The following is a 13,540-nucleotide window of genomic DNA, read 5'->3' on the forward strand; positions in this document are numbered from 1 at the left end:
TATTGTGCCTACGACAATTGGTATTCCTAGGCGGTCACCCATCCAAGTACTAACCAATCCCAACGTTGCCTAACTTCCGAGATCGGACGAGATCGGGTGCATTGAACCTGGTATGGTCGTAGACAGTGTTGGTAAACATTTTTTGGTCTAAAATCTTTAAAATGCTAACATTTAAATATATTTTAAAAATAATATTTTGCCTATGACAATTGGTATTCCTAGGCGGTCACCCATCCAAGTAGCAACCAATCCCGATGTTGCTTAACTTCCGAGATCGGACGAGATCGGGTGCATTCAACCTGGTATTGTCGTAGACAGTATTGGTCTACATTTTTTGGTCTAAAATCTTCAAAAATGTTAACATTTAAATATATTTTATAAATCATATTTTGCCTATGACAATTGGAATTCCTATGCGGTCACCCATCCAAGCACTAACCAATCCCGACGTTGCTTAACTTCCGAGATCGGACGAGATCGGGTGCATTCAACCTGGTATGGTCGTAAGCAGTATTTCTCAACATTTTACGTCTAATCTATTTAAAAAAGTAAAAACTTAAATAAATCATGTTTTGCCTACGACAATTGGTATTCCTAGGCGGTCACCCATCCAAGTACTAACCAATCCCGACGTTGCTTAACTTCCGAGATCGGACGAGATGGGGTGCATTCAACCTGGTATGGTCGTAGACAGTATTGGTCAACATTTATGGTCTAATCTAATCTATTTAAATATGTAAAAACTTAAATAAATCATATTGTGCCTACGACAATTGGTATTCCTAGGCGGTCACCCATCCAAGTACTAACCAATCCCGACGTTGCTTAACTTCCCAGATCGGACGAGATCGGGTGCATTCAACCTGGTATGGTCGTAGCCAGTATTGGTCAACATTTTTTGGTCTAATCTATTTAAAAATGTAAAAACTTAAATAAATCATATTTTGCCTACGACAATTGGTATTCCTAGGCGGTCACCCATCCAAGTACTAACCAATCCCGACGTTGCTTAACTTCCGAGATCGGACGAGATCGGGTGCATTCAACCTGGTTTGGTCGTAAACAGTATTGGTCAACATTTTTTGGTCTAAAATCTTTAAAAATGTTAACATTTAAATATATTTTAAAAATCATATTTTGCCTATGACAATTGGTATTGCTAGGCGGTCACCCATCCAAGTACTAACCAATCCCGACGTTGCTTAACTTCCGAGATCAGACGAGATCGGGTGCATTCAACCTGGTATGGTCGTAGACAGTATTGGTCAACATTTTTTGGTCTAAAATCTTCAAAAATGTTAACATTTAAATATATTTTATAAATCATATTTTGCCTATGACAATTGGAATTCCTATGCGGTCACCCATCCAAGTACTAACCAATCCCGACGTTGCTTAACTTCCGAGATCGGACGAGATCGGGTGCATTCAACCTGGTATGGTCATAAGCAGTATTTCTCAACATTTTACGTCTAATCTATTTAAAAAAGTAAAAACTTAAATAAATCATATTTGCCTACGACAATTGGTATTCCTAGGCGGTCACCCATCCAAGTACTAACCAATCCCGACGTTGCTTAAATTCCGAGATCGGACGAGATCGGGTGCATTCAACCTGGTATGGTCGTAAGCAGTATTTCTCAACATTTTACGTCTAATCTATTTAAAAAAGTAAAAACTTAAATAAATCATATTTTGCCTACGACAATTGGTATTCCTAGGCGGTCACCCATCCAAGTACTAACCAATCCCGACGTTGCTTAACTTCCGAGATCGGACGAGATCGGGTGCATTCAACCTGGTATGGTCGTAGACAGTATTGGTCAACATTTATGGTCTAATCTATTTAAAAATGTAAAAACTTAAACAAATCATATTGTGCCTACGACAATTGGTATTCCTAGGCGGTCACCCATCCAAGTACTAAGCAATCCCGTCGTTGCTTAACTTCCGAGATCGGACGAGATCGGGTGCATTCAACCTGGTATGTTCGTAGCCAGTATTGGTCAACATTTTTTGGTCTAATCTATTTAAAAATGTAAAAACTTAAATAAATCATATTTTGCCTACGACATTTGGTATTCCTAGGCGGTCACCCATCCAAGTACTAACCAATCCCGACGTTGCTTAACTTCCGAGATCGGACGAGATCGGGTGCATTCAACCTGGTATGGTCGTAGACAGTATTGGTCAACATTTATGTTCTAATCTATTTAAAAATGTAAAAACTTAAATAAATGATATTATGCCTACGACAATTGGTATTCCTAGGCGGTCACCCATCCAAGTACTAACCAATCCCGACGTTGCTTAACTTCCGAGATCGGACGAGATCGGGTGCATTCAACCTGGTATGGTCGTAGACAGTATTGGTCAACATTTTTTGGTCTAAAATCTTTGAAAATGTTAACATTTAAATATATTTTAAAAATCATATTTTGCCTATGACAATTGGTATTGCTAGGCGGTCACCCATCCAAGTACTAACCAATCCCGACGTTGCTTAACTTCCGAGATCGGACGAAATCGGGTGCATTCAACCTGGTATGGTCGTAGACAGTATTGGTCAACATTTATGGTCTAATCAATTTAAAAATGTAAAAACTTAAATAAATCATATTGTGCCTACGACAATTGGTATTCCTAGGTATGGTCGTAGCCAGTATTGGTCAACATTTTTTTGGTCTAATCTATTTAAAAATGTAAAAACTTAAATAAATCTTATTTTGCCTACGACAATTGGTATTCCTAGGCGGTCACCCATCCAAGTACTAACCAATCCCGACGTTGCTTAACTTCCGAGATCGGACGAGATCGGGTGCATTCAACCTGGTATGGTAGTAGACAGTAATCGTCAACATTTATGGTCTAATCTATTTAAAAATGTAAAAACTTAAATAAATCATATTGTGCCTACGACAATTGGTATTCCTAGGCGGTCACCCATCCAAGTACTAACCAATCCCGACGTTGCTTAACTTCCGAGATCGGACGAGATCGTGTGCATTCAACTTGGTATGGTCGTGGACAGTATTGGTCAACATTTATGGTCTAATCTATTTAAAAATGTAAAACTTAAATAAATCATATTGTGCCTACGACAATTGGTATTCCTAGGCGGTCACCCATCCAAGTACTAACCAATCCCAACGTTGCTTAACTTCCGAGATCGGACGAGATCGGGTGCATTGAACCTGGTATGGTCGTAGACAGTGTTGGTAAACATTTTTTGGTCTAAAATGTTTAAAATGCTAACATTTAAATATATTTTAAAAATAATATTTTGCCTATGACAATTGGTATTCCTAGGCGGTCACCCATCCAAGTAGCAACCAATCCCGATGTTGCTTAACTTCCGAGATCGGACGAGATCGTGTGCATTCAACCTGGTTTGGTCGTAGACAGTATTGGTCAACATTTTTTGGTCTAAAATCTTCAAAAATGTTAACATTTAAATATATTTTTTAAATCATATTTTGCCTATGACAATTGGAATTCCTATGCGGTCACCCATCCAAGTACTAACCAATCCCGACGTTGCTTAACTTCCGAGATCGGACGAGATCGGGTGCATTCAACCTGGTATGGTCGTAAGCATTATTTCTCAACATTTTACGTCTAATCTATTTAAAAAAGTAAAAACTTAAATAAATCATATTTTGCCTGCGACAATTGGTATTCCTAGGCGGTCACCCATCTAAGTACTAACCAATCCCGACGTTGCTTAACTTCCGAGATCGGACAAGATCGGGTGCATTCAACCTGGTATGGTCGTAGCCAGTATTGGTCAACATTTATGGTCTAATCTATTTAAAAATGTTAAAACTTAAACAAATCATATTGTGCCTACGACAATTGGTATTCCTAGGCGGTCACCCATCCAAGTACTAACCAATCCCGACGTTGCTTAACTTCCGAGATCGGACGAGATGGGGTGCATTCAACCTGGTATGGTCGTATGCAGTATTCGTCAACATTTTTAGGTCTAATCTATTTAAAAATGTAAAAACTTAAATAAATCATATTTTGCCTACGACAATTGGTATTCCTAGGCGGTCACCCATCCAAGTACTAACCAATCCCGACGTTGCTTAACTTCCGAGATCGGACGAGATCGGGTGCATTCAACCTGGTATGTTCGTAGCCAGTATTGGTCAACATTTTTTGGTCTAATCTATTTAAAAATGTAAAAACTTAAATAAATCATATTTTGCCTACGACAATTGGTATTCCTAGGCGGTCACCCATCCAAGTACTAACCAATCCCGACGTTGCTTAACTTCCGAGATCGGACGAGATCGGGTGCATTCAACCTGGTATTGACGTAGACAGTATTGGTCAACATTTATGGTCTAATCTATTTAAAAATGTAAAAACTTAAATAAATGTTATTATGCCTACGACAATTGGTATTCCTAGGCGGTCACCCATCCAAGTACTAACCAATCCCGACGTTGCTTAACTTCCGAGATCGGACGAGATCGGGTGCATTCAACCTGGTATGGTCGTAGACAGTATTGGTCAACATTTTTTGGTCTAAAATCTTTAAAAATGTTAACATTTAAATATATTTTAAAAATCATATTTTGCCTATGACAATTGGTATTGCTAGGCGGTCACCCATCCAAGTACTAACCAATCCCGACGTTACTTAACTTCCGAGATCAGACGAGATCGGGTGCATTCAACCTGGTATGGTCGTAAGCAGTATTTCTCAACATTTTACGTCTAATCTATTTAAAAAAGTAAAAACTTAAATAAATCATATTTTGCCTACGACAATTGGTATTCCTAGGCGGTCACCCATCCAAGTACCAACCAATCCCGACGTTGCTTAACTTCCGAGATCGGACGAGATCGGGTGCATTCAACCTGGTATGTTCGTAATCAGTATTGGTCAACATTTATGGTCTAATCTATTTAAAAATGTAAAAACTTAAATAAATCATATTGTGCCTACGACAATTGGTATTCCTAGGCGGTCACCCATCCAAGTACTAACCAATCCCGACGTTGCTTAACTTCCGAGATCGGACGAGATCGGGTGCATTCAACCTGGTATGGTCGTAGACAGTATTGGTCAACATTTATGGTCTAATCTATTTAAAAATGTAAAAACTTAAATAAATCATATTGTGCCTACGACAATTGGTATTCCTAGGCGGTCACCCATCCAAGTACTAACCAATCCCGACGTGGCTTAACTTCCGAGATCGGACGAGATGGGGTGCATTCAACCTGGTATGGTCGTAGCCTGTATTGGTCAATATTTTTTGGTCTAATCTATTTAAAAATGTAAAAACTTAAATAAATCATATTTTGCCTACGACAATTGGTACTCCTAGGCCAAGTACTAACCAATCCCGACGTTGCTTAACTTCCGAGATCGGACGAGATCGGGTGCATTCAACCTGGTATGTTCGTAGCCAGTATTGGTCAACATTTTTTGGTCTAAACTATTTAAAAATGTAAAAACTTAAATAAATCATATTTTGCCTACGACAATTGGTATTCCTAGGCGGTCACCCATCCAAGTACTAACCAATCCCGACGTTGCTTAACTTCCGAGATCGGACGAGATCGGGTGCATTCAACCTGGTATGGTCGTAGACAGTATTGGTCAACATTTATGGTCTAATCTATTTAAAAATGTAAAAACTTAAATAAATCATATTTTGCCTACGACAATTGGTATTCCTAGGCGGTCACCCATCTAAGTACTAACCAATCCCGACGTTGCTTAACTTCCCAGATCGGACGAGATCGGGTGCATTCAACCTGGTATGGTCGTAAGCATTATTTCTCAACATTTTACGTCTAATCTATTTAAAAAAGTAAAAACTTAAATAAATCATATTTTGCCTACGACAATTGGTATTCCTAGGCGGTCACCCATCTAAGTACTAACCAATCCCGACGTTGCTTAACTTCCGAGATCGGACAAGATCGGGTGCATTCAACCTGGTATGGTCGTAGCCAGTATTGGTCAACATTTATGGTCTAATCTATTTAAAAATGTTAAAACTTAAACAAATCATATTGTGCCTACGACAATTGGTATTCCTAGGCGGTCACCCATCCAAGTACTAACCAATCCCGACGTTGCTTAACTTCCGAGATCGGACGAGATGGGGTGCATTCAACCTGGTATGGTCGTATGCAGTATTCGTCAACATTTTTAGGTCTAATTTATTTAAAAATGTAAAAACTTAAATAAATCATATTTTGCCTACGACAATTGGTATTCCTAGGCGGTCACCCATCCAAGTACTAACCAATCCCGACGTTGCTTAACTTCCGAGATCGGACGAGATCGGGTGCATTCAACCTGGTATGTTCGTAGCCAGTATTGGTCAACATTTTTTGGTCTAATCTATTTAAAAATGTAAAAACTTAAATAAATCATATTTTGCCTACGACAATTGGTATTCCTAGGCGGTCACCCATCCAAGTACTAACCAATCCCGACGTTGCTTAACTTCCGAGATCGGACGAGATCGGGTGCATTCAACCTGGTATTGACGTAGACAGTATTGGTCAACATTTATGGTCTAATCTATTTAAAAATGTAAAAACTTAAATAAATGTTATTATGCCTACGACAATTGGTATTCCTAGGCGGTCACCCATCCAAGTACTAACCAATCCCGACGTTGCTTAACTTCCGAGATCGGACGAGATCGGGTGCATTCAACCTGGTATGGTCGTAGACAGTATTGGTCAACATTTTTTGGTCTAAAATCTTTAAAAATGTTAACATTTAAATATATTTTAAAAATCATATTTTGCCTATGACAATTGGTATTGCTAGGCGGTCACCCATCCAAGTACTAACCAATCCCGACGTTACTTAACTTCCGAGATCAGACGAGATCGGGTGCATTCAACCTGGTATGGTCGTAAGCAGTATTTCTCAACATTTTACGTCTAATCTATTTAAAAAAGTAAAAACTTAAATAAATCATATTTTGCCTACGACAATTGGTATTCCTAGGCGGTCACCCATCCAAGTACCAACCAATCCCGACGTTGCTTAACTTCCGAGATCGGACGAGATCGGGTGCATTCAACCTGGTATGTTCGTAATCAGTATTGGTCAACATTTATGGTCTAATCTATTTAAAAATGTAAAAACTTAAATAAATCATATTGTGCCTACGACAATTGGTATTCCTAGGCGGTCACCCATCCAAGTACTAACCAATCCCGACGTTGCTTAACTTCCGAGATCGGACGAGATCGGGTGCATTCAACCTGGTATGGTCGTAGACAGTATTGGTCAACATTTATGGTCTAATCTATTTAAAAATGTAAAAACTTAAATAAATCATATTGTGCCTACGACAATTGGTATTCCTAGGCGGTCACCCATCCAAGTACTAACCAATCCCGACGTGGCTTAACTTCCGAGATCGGACGAGATGGGGTGCATTCAACCTGGTATGGTCGTAGCCTGTATTGGTCAATATTTTTTGGTCTAATCTATTTAAAAATGTAAAAACTTAAATAAATCATATTTTGCCTACGACAATTGGTACTCCTAGGCCAAGTACTAACCAATCCCGACGTTGCTTAACTTCCGAGATCGGACGAGATCGGGTGCATTCAACCTGGTATGTTCGTAGCCAGTATTGGTCAACATTTTTTGGTCTAAACTATTTAAAAATGTAAAAACTTAAATAAATCATATTTTGCCTACGACAATTGGTATTCCTAGGCGGTCACCCATCCAAGTACTAACCAATCCCGACGTTGCTTAACTTCCGAGATCGGACGAGATCGGGTGCATTCAACCTGGTATGGTCGTAGACAGTATTGGTCAACATTTATGGTCTAATCTATTTAAAAATGTAAAAACTTAAATAAATCATATTGTGCCTACGACAATTGGTATTCCTAGGCGGTCACCCATCCAAGTACCAACCAATCCCGACGTTGCTTAACTTCCGAGATCGGACGAGATCGGGTGCATTCAACCTGGTATGGTCGTATGCAGTATTGGTCAACATTTATGGTCTAATCTATTTAAAAATGTAAAAACTTAAATAAATGATATTATGCCTACGACAATTGGTATTCCTAGGCGGTCACCCATCCAAGTACCAACCAATCCCGACGTTGCTTAACTTCCGAGATCGGACGAGATCGGGTGCATTCAACCTGGTATGGTCGTGGACAGTATTGGTCAACATTTATGGTCTAATCTATTTAAAAATGTAAAAACTTAAACAAATCATATTGTGCCTACGACAATTGGTATTCCTAGGCGGTCACCCATCGAAATACTAAGCAATCCCGACGTTGCTTAACTTCCGAGATCGGACGAGATGGGGTGCATTCAACCTGGTATGGTCGTATGCAGTATTGGTCAACATTTTTAGGTCTAATCTATTTAAAAATGTAAAAACTTAAGCAAATCATATTTTGCCTACGACAATTGGTTTTCCTAGGCGGTCACCCATCCAAGTACTAACCAATCCCGAAGTTGCTTAACTTCCGAGATCGGACGAGATCGGGTGCATTCAACCTGGTATGTTCGTAGCCAGTATTGGTCAACATTTTTTGGTCTAATCTATTTAAAAATGTAAAAACTTAAATAAATCATATTTTGCCTACGACAATTGGTATTCCTAGGCGGTTACCCTTCCAAGTACTAACCAATCCCGACGTTGCTTAACTTCCGAGATCGGACGAGATCGGGTGCATTCAACCTGGTATGGTCGTAGACAGTATTGGTCAACATTTATGGTCTAATCTATTTAAAAAAGTAAAAACTTAAATAAATGATATTATGCCTACGACAATTGGTATTCCTAGGCGGTCACCCATCCAAGTACTAACCAATCCCGACGTTGCTTAACTTCCGAGATCGGACGAGATCGGGTGCATTCAACCTGGTATGGTCGTAGACAGTATTGGTCAACATTTTTTGGTCTAAAATCTTTAAAAATGTTAACATTTAAATATATTTTAAAAATCATATTTTGCCTATGACAATTGGTATTGCTAGGCGGTCACCCATCCAAGTACTAACCAATCCCGACGTTACTTAACTTCCGAGATCAGACGAGATCGGGTGCATTCAACCTGGTATGGTCGTAAGCAGTATTTCTCAACATTTTACGTCTAATCTATTTAAAAAAGTAAAAACTTAAATAAATCATATTTTGCCTACGACAATTGGTATTCCTAGGCAGTCACCCATCCAAGTACCAACCAATCCCGACTTTGCTTAACTTCCGAGATCGGACGAGATCGGGTGCATTCAACCTGGTATGTTCGTAGTCAGTATTGGTCAACATTTATGGTCTAATCTATTTAAAAATGTAAAAACTTAAATAAATCATATTGTGCCTACGACAATTGGTATTCCTAGGCGGTCACCCATCCAAGTACTAACCAATCCCGACGTTGCTTAACTTCCGAGATCGGACGAGATCGGGTGCATTCAACCTGGTATGGTCGTAGACAGTATTGGTCAACATTTATGGTCTAATCTATTTAAAAATGTAAAAACTTAAATAAATCATATTGTGCCTACGACAATTGGTATTCCTAGGCGGTCACCCATCCAAGTACTAACCAATCCCGACGTGGCTTAACTTCCGAGATCGGACGAGATGGGGTGCATTCAACCTGGTATGGTCGTAGCCTGTATTGGTCAATATTTTTTGGTCTAATCTATTTAAAAATGTAAAAACTTAAATAAATCATATTTTGCCTACGACAATTGGTACTCCTAGGCGGTCACCCATCCAAGTACTAACCAATCCCGACGTTGCTTAACTTCCGAGATCGGACGAGATCGGGTGCATTCAACCTGGTATGTTCGTAGCCAGTATTGGTCAACATTTTTTGGTCTAATCTATTTAAAAATGTAAAAACTTAAATAAATCATATTTTGCCTACGACAATTGGTATTCCTAGGCGGTCACCCATCCAAGTACTAACCAATCCCGACGTTGCTTAACTTCCGAGATCGGACGAGATCGGGTGCATTCAACCTGGTATGGTCGTAGACAGTATTGGTCAACATTTATGGTCTAATCTATTTAAAAATGTAAAAACTTAAATAAATGATATTATGCCTACGACAATTGGTATTCCTAGGCGGTCACCCATCCAAGTACCAACCAATCCCGACGTTGCTTAACTTCCGATATCGGACGAGATCGGGTGCATTCAACCTGGTATGTTCGTAGTCAGTATTGGTCAACATTTATGGTCTAATCTATTTAAAAATGTAAAAACTTAAATAAATCATATTGTGCCTACGACAATTGGTATTCCTAGGCGGTCACCCATCCAAGTACTAACCAATCCCGACGTTGCTTAACTTCCGAGATCGGACGAGATCGGGTGCATTCAACCTGGTATGGTCGTAGACAGTATTGGTCAACATTTATGGTCTAATCTATTTAAAAATGTAAAAACTTAAATAAATCATATTGTGCCTACGACAATTGGTATTCCTAGGCGGTCACCCATCCAAGTACTAACCAATCCCGACGTGGCTTAACTTCCGAGATCGGACGAGATGGGGTGCATTCAACCTGGTATGGTCGTAGCCTGTATTGGTCAATATTTTTTGGTCTAATCTATTTAAAAATGTAAAAACTTAAATAAATCATATTTTGCCTACGACAATTGGTACTCCTAGGCGGTCACCCATCCAAGTACTAACCAATCCCGACGTTGCTTAACTTCCGAGATCGGACGAGATCGGGTGCATTCAACCTGGTATGTTCGTAGCCAGTATTGGTCAAAATTTTTTGGTCTAATCTATTTAAAAATGTAAAAACTTAAATAAATCATATTTTGCCTAAGATAATTGGTATTCCTAGGCGGTCACCCATCCAAGTACTAACCAATCCCGACGTTGCTTAACTTCCGAGATCGGGTGCATTCAACCTGGTATGGTCGTAGACAGTATTGGTCAACATTTATGGTCTAATCTATTTAAAAATGTAAAAACTTAAATAAATGATATTATGCCTACGACAATTGGTATTCCTAGGCGGTCACCCATCCAAGTACCAACCAATCCCGACGTTGCTTAACTTCCGATATCGGACGAGATCGGGTGTATTCAACCTGGTATGTTCGTAGTCAGTATTGGTCAACATTTATGGTCTAATCTATTTAAAAATGTAAAAACTTAAATAAATCATATTGTGCCTACGACAATTGGTATTCCTAGGCGGTCACCCATCCAAGTACTAACCAATCCCGACGTTGCTTAACTTCCGAGATCGGACGAGATCGGGTGCATTCAACCTGGTATGGTCGTAGACAGTATTGGTCAACATTTATGGTCTAATCTATTTAAAAATGTAAAAACTTAAATAAATCATATTGTGCCTACGACAATTGGTATTCCTAGGCGGTCACCCATCCAAGTACTAACCAATCCCGACGTGGCTTAACTTCCGAGATCGGACGAGATGGGGTGCATTCAACCTGGTATGGTCGTAGCCTGTATTGGTCAATATTTTTTGGTCTAATCTATTTAAAAATGTAAAAACTTAAATAAATCATATTTTGCCTACGACAATTGGTACTCCTAGGCGGTCACCCATCCAAGTACTAACCAATCCCGACGTTGCTTAACTTCCGAGATCGGACGAGATCGGGTGCATTCAACCTGGTATGTTCGTAGCCAGTATTGGTCAAAATTTTTTGGTCTAATCTATTTAAAAATGTAAAAACTTAAATAAATCATATTTTGCCTACGATAATTGGTATTCCTAGGCGGTCACCCATCCAAGTACTAACCAATCCCGACGTTGCTTAACTTCCGAGATCGGACGAGATCGGGTGCATTCAACCTGGTATGGTCGTAGACAGTATTGGTCAACATTTATGGTCTAATCTATTTAAAAATGTAAAAACTTAAATAAATGATATTATGCCTACGACAATTGGTATTCCTAGGCGGTCACCCATCCAAGTACCAACCAATCCCGACGTTGCTTAACTTCCGAGATCGGACGAGATCGGGTGCATTCAACCTGGTATGGTCGTAGCCTGTATTGGTCAATATTTTTTGGTCTAATCTATTTAAAAATGTAAAAACTTAAATAAATCATATTTTGCCTACGACAATTGGTACTCCTAGGCGGTCACCCATCCAAGTACTAACCAATCCCGACGTTGCTTAACTTCCGAGATCGGACGAGATCGGGTGCATTCAACCTGGTATGTTCGTAGCCAGTATTGGTCAAAATTTTTTGGTCTAATCTATTTAAAAATGTAAAAACTTAAATAAATCATATTTTGCCTAAGATAATTGGTATTCCTAGGCGGTCACCCATCCAAGTACTAACCAATCCCGACGTTGCTTAACTTCCGAGATCGGGTGCATTCAACCTGGTATGGTCGTAGACAGTATTGGTCAACATTTATGGTCTAATCTATTTAAAAATGTAAAAACTTAAATAAATGATATTATGCCTACGACAATTGGTATTCCTAGGCGGTCACCCATCCAAGTACCAACCAATCCCGACGTTGCTTAACTTCCGATATCGGACGAGATCGGGTGTATTCAACCTGGTATGTTCGTAGTCAGTATTGGTCAACATTTATGGTCTAATCTATTTAAAAATGTAAAAACTTAAATAAATCATATTGTGCCTACGACAATTGGTATTCCTAGGCGGTCACCCATCCAAGTACTAACCAATCCCGACGTTGCTTAACTTCCGAGATCGGACGAGATCGGGTGCATTCAACCTGGTATGGTCGTAGACAGTATTGGTCAACATTTATGGTCTAATCTATTTAAAAATGTAAAAACTTAAATAAATCATATTGTGCCTACGACAATTGGTATTCCTAGGCGGTCACCCATCCAAGTACTAACCAATCCCGACGTGGCTTAACTTCCGAGATCGGACGAGATGGGGTGCATTCAACCTGGTATGGTCGTAGCCTGTATTGGTCAATATTTTTTGGTCTAATCTATTTAAAAATGTAAAAACTTAAATAAATCATATTTTGCCTACGACAATTGGTACTCCTAGGCGGTCACCCATCCAAGTACTAACCAATCCCGACGTTGCTTAACTTCCGAGATCGGACGAGATCGGGTGCATTCAACCTGGTATGTTCGTAGCCAGTATTGGTCAAAATTTTTTGGTCTAATCTATTTAAAAATGTAAAAACTTAAATAAATCATATTTTGCCTACGATAATTGGTATTCCTAGGCGGTCACCAACCAAGTACTAACCAATCCCGACGTTGCTTAACTTCCGAGATCGGACGAGATCGGGTGCATTCAACCTGGTATGGTCGTAGACAGTATTGGTCAACATTTATGGTCTAATCTATTTAAAAATGTAAAAACTTAAATAAATGATATTATGCCTACGACAATTGGTATTCCTAGGCGGTCACCCATCCAAGTACCAACCAATCCCGACGTTGCTTAACTTCCGAGATCGGACGAGATCGGGTGCATTCAACCTGGTATGTTCGTAGTCAGTATTGGTCAACATTTATGGTCTAATCTATTTAAAAATGTAAAAACTTAAATAA

The 13,540-nt window shown here is 39.3% G+C and overlaps 33 non-coding genes and 40 pseudogenes across 33 annotated transcripts; all 73 read right to left on the reverse strand.

The window, feature by feature from the left end:
* Window positions 1-5: 5 nt before the first annotated feature.
* On the reverse strand, window positions 6-124 carry LOC146155370 (5S ribosomal RNA; annotated as a pseudogene).
* Window positions 125-197: 73 nt separating this feature from the next.
* Window positions 198-316, reverse strand: LOC146155371 (5S ribosomal RNA; annotated as a pseudogene).
* Window positions 317-390: 74 nt separating this feature from the next.
* LOC146155372 (5S ribosomal RNA) lies at window positions 391-509 on the reverse strand (annotated as a pseudogene).
* Window positions 510-573: 64 nt separating this feature from the next.
* On the reverse strand, window positions 574-692 carry LOC146155373 (5S ribosomal RNA). The gene has a single exon (XR_014498461.1). It is a non-coding gene; the product is annotated as a 5S ribosomal RNA (ribosomal RNA).
* A 69-nt stretch (window positions 693-761) lies between these two features.
* Window positions 762-880, reverse strand: LOC146155374 (5S ribosomal RNA; annotated as a pseudogene).
* A 65-nt stretch (window positions 881-945) lies between these two features.
* LOC146155375 (5S ribosomal RNA) lies at window positions 946-1,064 on the reverse strand. The gene has a single exon (XR_014497381.1). It is a non-coding gene; the product is annotated as a 5S ribosomal RNA (ribosomal RNA).
* Window positions 1,065-1,138: 74 nt separating this feature from the next.
* On the reverse strand, window positions 1,139-1,257 carry LOC146155376 (5S ribosomal RNA; annotated as a pseudogene).
* A 74-nt stretch (window positions 1,258-1,331) lies between these two features.
* Window positions 1,332-1,450, reverse strand: LOC146155377 (5S ribosomal RNA). The gene has a single exon (XR_014496594.1). It is a non-coding gene; the product is annotated as a 5S ribosomal RNA (ribosomal RNA).
* A 63-nt stretch (window positions 1,451-1,513) lies between these two features.
* On the reverse strand, window positions 1,514-1,632 carry LOC146155378 (5S ribosomal RNA). The gene has a single exon (XR_014497447.1). It is a non-coding gene; the product is annotated as a 5S ribosomal RNA (ribosomal RNA).
* Window positions 1,633-1,696: 64 nt separating this feature from the next.
* Window positions 1,697-1,815, reverse strand: LOC146155379 (5S ribosomal RNA). Its single transcript, XR_014495189.1, has one exon. It is a non-coding gene; the product is annotated as a 5S ribosomal RNA (ribosomal RNA).
* Window positions 1,816-1,879: 64 nt separating this feature from the next.
* On the reverse strand, window positions 1,880-1,998 carry LOC146155380 (5S ribosomal RNA; annotated as a pseudogene).
* Window positions 1,999-2,063: 65 nt separating this feature from the next.
* Window positions 2,064-2,182, reverse strand: LOC146155381 (5S ribosomal RNA). Its single transcript, XR_014496536.1, has one exon. It is a non-coding gene; the product is annotated as a 5S ribosomal RNA (ribosomal RNA).
* A 64-nt stretch (window positions 2,183-2,246) lies between these two features.
* LOC146155382 (5S ribosomal RNA) lies at window positions 2,247-2,365 on the reverse strand. Its single transcript, XR_014495190.1, has one exon. It is a non-coding gene; the product is annotated as a 5S ribosomal RNA (ribosomal RNA).
* Window positions 2,366-2,439: 74 nt separating this feature from the next.
* LOC146155383 (5S ribosomal RNA) lies at window positions 2,440-2,558 on the reverse strand (annotated as a pseudogene).
* Window positions 2,559-2,727: 169 nt separating this feature from the next.
* LOC146155384 (5S ribosomal RNA) lies at window positions 2,728-2,846 on the reverse strand. Its single transcript, XR_014497756.1, has one exon. It is a non-coding gene; the product is annotated as a 5S ribosomal RNA (ribosomal RNA).
* A 64-nt stretch (window positions 2,847-2,910) lies between these two features.
* LOC146155385 (5S ribosomal RNA) lies at window positions 2,911-3,029 on the reverse strand (annotated as a pseudogene).
* A 63-nt stretch (window positions 3,030-3,092) lies between these two features.
* LOC146155386 (5S ribosomal RNA) lies at window positions 3,093-3,211 on the reverse strand. The gene has a single exon (XR_014497547.1). It is a non-coding gene; the product is annotated as a 5S ribosomal RNA (ribosomal RNA).
* A 73-nt stretch (window positions 3,212-3,284) lies between these two features.
* On the reverse strand, window positions 3,285-3,403 carry LOC146155387 (5S ribosomal RNA; annotated as a pseudogene).
* A 74-nt stretch (window positions 3,404-3,477) lies between these two features.
* On the reverse strand, window positions 3,478-3,596 carry LOC146155388 (5S ribosomal RNA). Its single transcript, XR_014497896.1, has one exon. It is a non-coding gene; the product is annotated as a 5S ribosomal RNA (ribosomal RNA).
* A 64-nt stretch (window positions 3,597-3,660) lies between these two features.
* Window positions 3,661-3,779, reverse strand: LOC146155389 (5S ribosomal RNA; annotated as a pseudogene).
* Window positions 3,780-3,843: 64 nt separating this feature from the next.
* LOC146155390 (5S ribosomal RNA) lies at window positions 3,844-3,962 on the reverse strand (annotated as a pseudogene).
* A 65-nt stretch (window positions 3,963-4,027) lies between these two features.
* LOC146155391 (5S ribosomal RNA) lies at window positions 4,028-4,146 on the reverse strand. Its single transcript, XR_014498292.1, has one exon. It is a non-coding gene; the product is annotated as a 5S ribosomal RNA (ribosomal RNA).
* Window positions 4,147-4,211: 65 nt separating this feature from the next.
* Window positions 4,212-4,330, reverse strand: LOC146155392 (5S ribosomal RNA). Its single transcript, XR_014497786.1, has one exon. It is a non-coding gene; the product is annotated as a 5S ribosomal RNA (ribosomal RNA).
* Window positions 4,331-4,394: 64 nt separating this feature from the next.
* LOC146155393 (5S ribosomal RNA) lies at window positions 4,395-4,513 on the reverse strand. The gene has a single exon (XR_014495191.1). It is a non-coding gene; the product is annotated as a 5S ribosomal RNA (ribosomal RNA).
* A 74-nt stretch (window positions 4,514-4,587) lies between these two features.
* On the reverse strand, window positions 4,588-4,706 carry LOC146155394 (5S ribosomal RNA; annotated as a pseudogene).
* Window positions 4,707-4,770: 64 nt separating this feature from the next.
* On the reverse strand, window positions 4,771-4,889 carry LOC146155395 (5S ribosomal RNA; annotated as a pseudogene).
* A 64-nt stretch (window positions 4,890-4,953) lies between these two features.
* Window positions 4,954-5,072, reverse strand: LOC146155396 (5S ribosomal RNA). The gene has a single exon (XR_014495192.1). It is a non-coding gene; the product is annotated as a 5S ribosomal RNA (ribosomal RNA).
* A 64-nt stretch (window positions 5,073-5,136) lies between these two features.
* On the reverse strand, window positions 5,137-5,255 carry LOC146155397 (5S ribosomal RNA; annotated as a pseudogene).
* A 65-nt stretch (window positions 5,256-5,320) lies between these two features.
* LOC146155398 (5S ribosomal RNA) lies at window positions 5,321-5,428 on the reverse strand (annotated as a pseudogene).
* A 65-nt stretch (window positions 5,429-5,493) lies between these two features.
* Window positions 5,494-5,612, reverse strand: LOC146155399 (5S ribosomal RNA). The gene has a single exon (XR_014495193.1). It is a non-coding gene; the product is annotated as a 5S ribosomal RNA (ribosomal RNA).
* Window positions 5,613-5,676: 64 nt separating this feature from the next.
* Window positions 5,677-5,795, reverse strand: LOC146155400 (5S ribosomal RNA; annotated as a pseudogene).
* A 64-nt stretch (window positions 5,796-5,859) lies between these two features.
* LOC146155401 (5S ribosomal RNA) lies at window positions 5,860-5,978 on the reverse strand. Its single transcript, XR_014498435.1, has one exon. It is a non-coding gene; the product is annotated as a 5S ribosomal RNA (ribosomal RNA).
* Window positions 5,979-6,042: 64 nt separating this feature from the next.
* LOC146155402 (5S ribosomal RNA) lies at window positions 6,043-6,161 on the reverse strand (annotated as a pseudogene).
* A 65-nt stretch (window positions 6,162-6,226) lies between these two features.
* Window positions 6,227-6,345, reverse strand: LOC146155403 (5S ribosomal RNA). Its single transcript, XR_014498293.1, has one exon. It is a non-coding gene; the product is annotated as a 5S ribosomal RNA (ribosomal RNA).
* Window positions 6,346-6,410: 65 nt separating this feature from the next.
* On the reverse strand, window positions 6,411-6,529 carry LOC146155404 (5S ribosomal RNA). The gene has a single exon (XR_014497787.1). It is a non-coding gene; the product is annotated as a 5S ribosomal RNA (ribosomal RNA).
* A 64-nt stretch (window positions 6,530-6,593) lies between these two features.
* On the reverse strand, window positions 6,594-6,712 carry LOC146155405 (5S ribosomal RNA). The gene has a single exon (XR_014495194.1). It is a non-coding gene; the product is annotated as a 5S ribosomal RNA (ribosomal RNA).
* A 74-nt stretch (window positions 6,713-6,786) lies between these two features.
* LOC146155406 (5S ribosomal RNA) lies at window positions 6,787-6,905 on the reverse strand (annotated as a pseudogene).
* A 64-nt stretch (window positions 6,906-6,969) lies between these two features.
* Window positions 6,970-7,088, reverse strand: LOC146155407 (5S ribosomal RNA; annotated as a pseudogene).
* Window positions 7,089-7,152: 64 nt separating this feature from the next.
* LOC146155408 (5S ribosomal RNA) lies at window positions 7,153-7,271 on the reverse strand. Its single transcript, XR_014495196.1, has one exon. It is a non-coding gene; the product is annotated as a 5S ribosomal RNA (ribosomal RNA).
* A 64-nt stretch (window positions 7,272-7,335) lies between these two features.
* LOC146155409 (5S ribosomal RNA) lies at window positions 7,336-7,454 on the reverse strand (annotated as a pseudogene).
* A 65-nt stretch (window positions 7,455-7,519) lies between these two features.
* On the reverse strand, window positions 7,520-7,627 carry LOC146155410 (5S ribosomal RNA; annotated as a pseudogene).
* Window positions 7,628-7,692: 65 nt separating this feature from the next.
* Window positions 7,693-7,811, reverse strand: LOC146155411 (5S ribosomal RNA). The gene has a single exon (XR_014495197.1). It is a non-coding gene; the product is annotated as a 5S ribosomal RNA (ribosomal RNA).
* A 64-nt stretch (window positions 7,812-7,875) lies between these two features.
* On the reverse strand, window positions 7,876-7,994 carry LOC146155412 (5S ribosomal RNA). Its single transcript, XR_014497240.1, has one exon. It is a non-coding gene; the product is annotated as a 5S ribosomal RNA (ribosomal RNA).
* Window positions 7,995-8,058: 64 nt separating this feature from the next.
* LOC146155413 (5S ribosomal RNA) lies at window positions 8,059-8,177 on the reverse strand. Its single transcript, XR_014498123.1, has one exon. It is a non-coding gene; the product is annotated as a 5S ribosomal RNA (ribosomal RNA).
* A 64-nt stretch (window positions 8,178-8,241) lies between these two features.
* Window positions 8,242-8,360, reverse strand: LOC146155414 (5S ribosomal RNA; annotated as a pseudogene).
* Window positions 8,361-8,425: 65 nt separating this feature from the next.
* On the reverse strand, window positions 8,426-8,544 carry LOC146155415 (5S ribosomal RNA). The gene has a single exon (XR_014496969.1). It is a non-coding gene; the product is annotated as a 5S ribosomal RNA (ribosomal RNA).
* A 65-nt stretch (window positions 8,545-8,609) lies between these two features.
* LOC146155416 (5S ribosomal RNA) lies at window positions 8,610-8,728 on the reverse strand. The gene has a single exon (XR_014496864.1). It is a non-coding gene; the product is annotated as a 5S ribosomal RNA (ribosomal RNA).
* Window positions 8,729-8,792: 64 nt separating this feature from the next.
* Window positions 8,793-8,911, reverse strand: LOC146155417 (5S ribosomal RNA). Its single transcript, XR_014495198.1, has one exon. It is a non-coding gene; the product is annotated as a 5S ribosomal RNA (ribosomal RNA).
* Window positions 8,912-8,985: 74 nt separating this feature from the next.
* On the reverse strand, window positions 8,986-9,104 carry LOC146155418 (5S ribosomal RNA; annotated as a pseudogene).
* Window positions 9,105-9,168: 64 nt separating this feature from the next.
* LOC146155419 (5S ribosomal RNA) lies at window positions 9,169-9,287 on the reverse strand (annotated as a pseudogene).
* Window positions 9,288-9,351: 64 nt separating this feature from the next.
* Window positions 9,352-9,470, reverse strand: LOC146155420 (5S ribosomal RNA). The gene has a single exon (XR_014495199.1). It is a non-coding gene; the product is annotated as a 5S ribosomal RNA (ribosomal RNA).
* A 64-nt stretch (window positions 9,471-9,534) lies between these two features.
* On the reverse strand, window positions 9,535-9,653 carry LOC146155421 (5S ribosomal RNA; annotated as a pseudogene).
* A 65-nt stretch (window positions 9,654-9,718) lies between these two features.
* LOC146155422 (5S ribosomal RNA) lies at window positions 9,719-9,837 on the reverse strand (annotated as a pseudogene).
* A 65-nt stretch (window positions 9,838-9,902) lies between these two features.
* Window positions 9,903-10,021, reverse strand: LOC146155423 (5S ribosomal RNA). Its single transcript, XR_014495200.1, has one exon. It is a non-coding gene; the product is annotated as a 5S ribosomal RNA (ribosomal RNA).
* A 64-nt stretch (window positions 10,022-10,085) lies between these two features.
* Window positions 10,086-10,204, reverse strand: LOC146155424 (5S ribosomal RNA; annotated as a pseudogene).
* Window positions 10,205-10,268: 64 nt separating this feature from the next.
* LOC146155425 (5S ribosomal RNA) lies at window positions 10,269-10,387 on the reverse strand. The gene has a single exon (XR_014495201.1). It is a non-coding gene; the product is annotated as a 5S ribosomal RNA (ribosomal RNA).
* A 64-nt stretch (window positions 10,388-10,451) lies between these two features.
* Window positions 10,452-10,570, reverse strand: LOC146155426 (5S ribosomal RNA; annotated as a pseudogene).
* A 65-nt stretch (window positions 10,571-10,635) lies between these two features.
* On the reverse strand, window positions 10,636-10,754 carry LOC146155427 (5S ribosomal RNA; annotated as a pseudogene).
* Window positions 10,755-10,819: 65 nt separating this feature from the next.
* On the reverse strand, window positions 10,820-10,928 carry LOC146155428 (5S ribosomal RNA; annotated as a pseudogene).
* Window positions 10,929-10,992: 64 nt separating this feature from the next.
* Window positions 10,993-11,111, reverse strand: LOC146155429 (5S ribosomal RNA; annotated as a pseudogene).
* Window positions 11,112-11,175: 64 nt separating this feature from the next.
* LOC146155430 (5S ribosomal RNA) lies at window positions 11,176-11,294 on the reverse strand. Its single transcript, XR_014495202.1, has one exon. It is a non-coding gene; the product is annotated as a 5S ribosomal RNA (ribosomal RNA).
* Window positions 11,295-11,358: 64 nt separating this feature from the next.
* LOC146155431 (5S ribosomal RNA) lies at window positions 11,359-11,477 on the reverse strand (annotated as a pseudogene).
* Window positions 11,478-11,542: 65 nt separating this feature from the next.
* LOC146155432 (5S ribosomal RNA) lies at window positions 11,543-11,661 on the reverse strand (annotated as a pseudogene).
* A 65-nt stretch (window positions 11,662-11,726) lies between these two features.
* LOC146155433 (5S ribosomal RNA) lies at window positions 11,727-11,845 on the reverse strand. Its single transcript, XR_014496124.1, has one exon. It is a non-coding gene; the product is annotated as a 5S ribosomal RNA (ribosomal RNA).
* Window positions 11,846-11,909: 64 nt separating this feature from the next.
* On the reverse strand, window positions 11,910-12,028 carry LOC146155434 (5S ribosomal RNA). The gene has a single exon (XR_014497490.1). It is a non-coding gene; the product is annotated as a 5S ribosomal RNA (ribosomal RNA).
* A 65-nt stretch (window positions 12,029-12,093) lies between these two features.
* Window positions 12,094-12,212, reverse strand: LOC146155435 (5S ribosomal RNA; annotated as a pseudogene).
* Window positions 12,213-12,277: 65 nt separating this feature from the next.
* Window positions 12,278-12,386, reverse strand: LOC146155436 (5S ribosomal RNA; annotated as a pseudogene).
* Window positions 12,387-12,450: 64 nt separating this feature from the next.
* Window positions 12,451-12,569, reverse strand: LOC146155437 (5S ribosomal RNA; annotated as a pseudogene).
* A 64-nt stretch (window positions 12,570-12,633) lies between these two features.
* Window positions 12,634-12,752, reverse strand: LOC146155438 (5S ribosomal RNA). The gene has a single exon (XR_014495203.1). It is a non-coding gene; the product is annotated as a 5S ribosomal RNA (ribosomal RNA).
* A 64-nt stretch (window positions 12,753-12,816) lies between these two features.
* On the reverse strand, window positions 12,817-12,935 carry LOC146155439 (5S ribosomal RNA; annotated as a pseudogene).
* A 65-nt stretch (window positions 12,936-13,000) lies between these two features.
* On the reverse strand, window positions 13,001-13,119 carry LOC146155440 (5S ribosomal RNA; annotated as a pseudogene).
* A 65-nt stretch (window positions 13,120-13,184) lies between these two features.
* On the reverse strand, window positions 13,185-13,302 carry LOC146155441 (5S ribosomal RNA; annotated as a pseudogene).
* Window positions 13,303-13,366: 64 nt separating this feature from the next.
* On the reverse strand, window positions 13,367-13,485 carry LOC146155442 (5S ribosomal RNA; annotated as a pseudogene).
* Between the last annotated feature and the right edge of the window lie 55 nt (window positions 13,486-13,540).

Source organism: Ascidiella aspersa, chromosome 4 (assembly GCF_963924565.1).
Source record: "Ascidiella aspersa chromosome 4, kaAscAspe10.2, whole genome shotgun sequence".
Lineage (NCBI taxonomy): Eukaryota > Metazoa > Chordata > Ascidiacea > Phlebobranchia > Ascidiidae > Ascidiella > Ascidiella aspersa.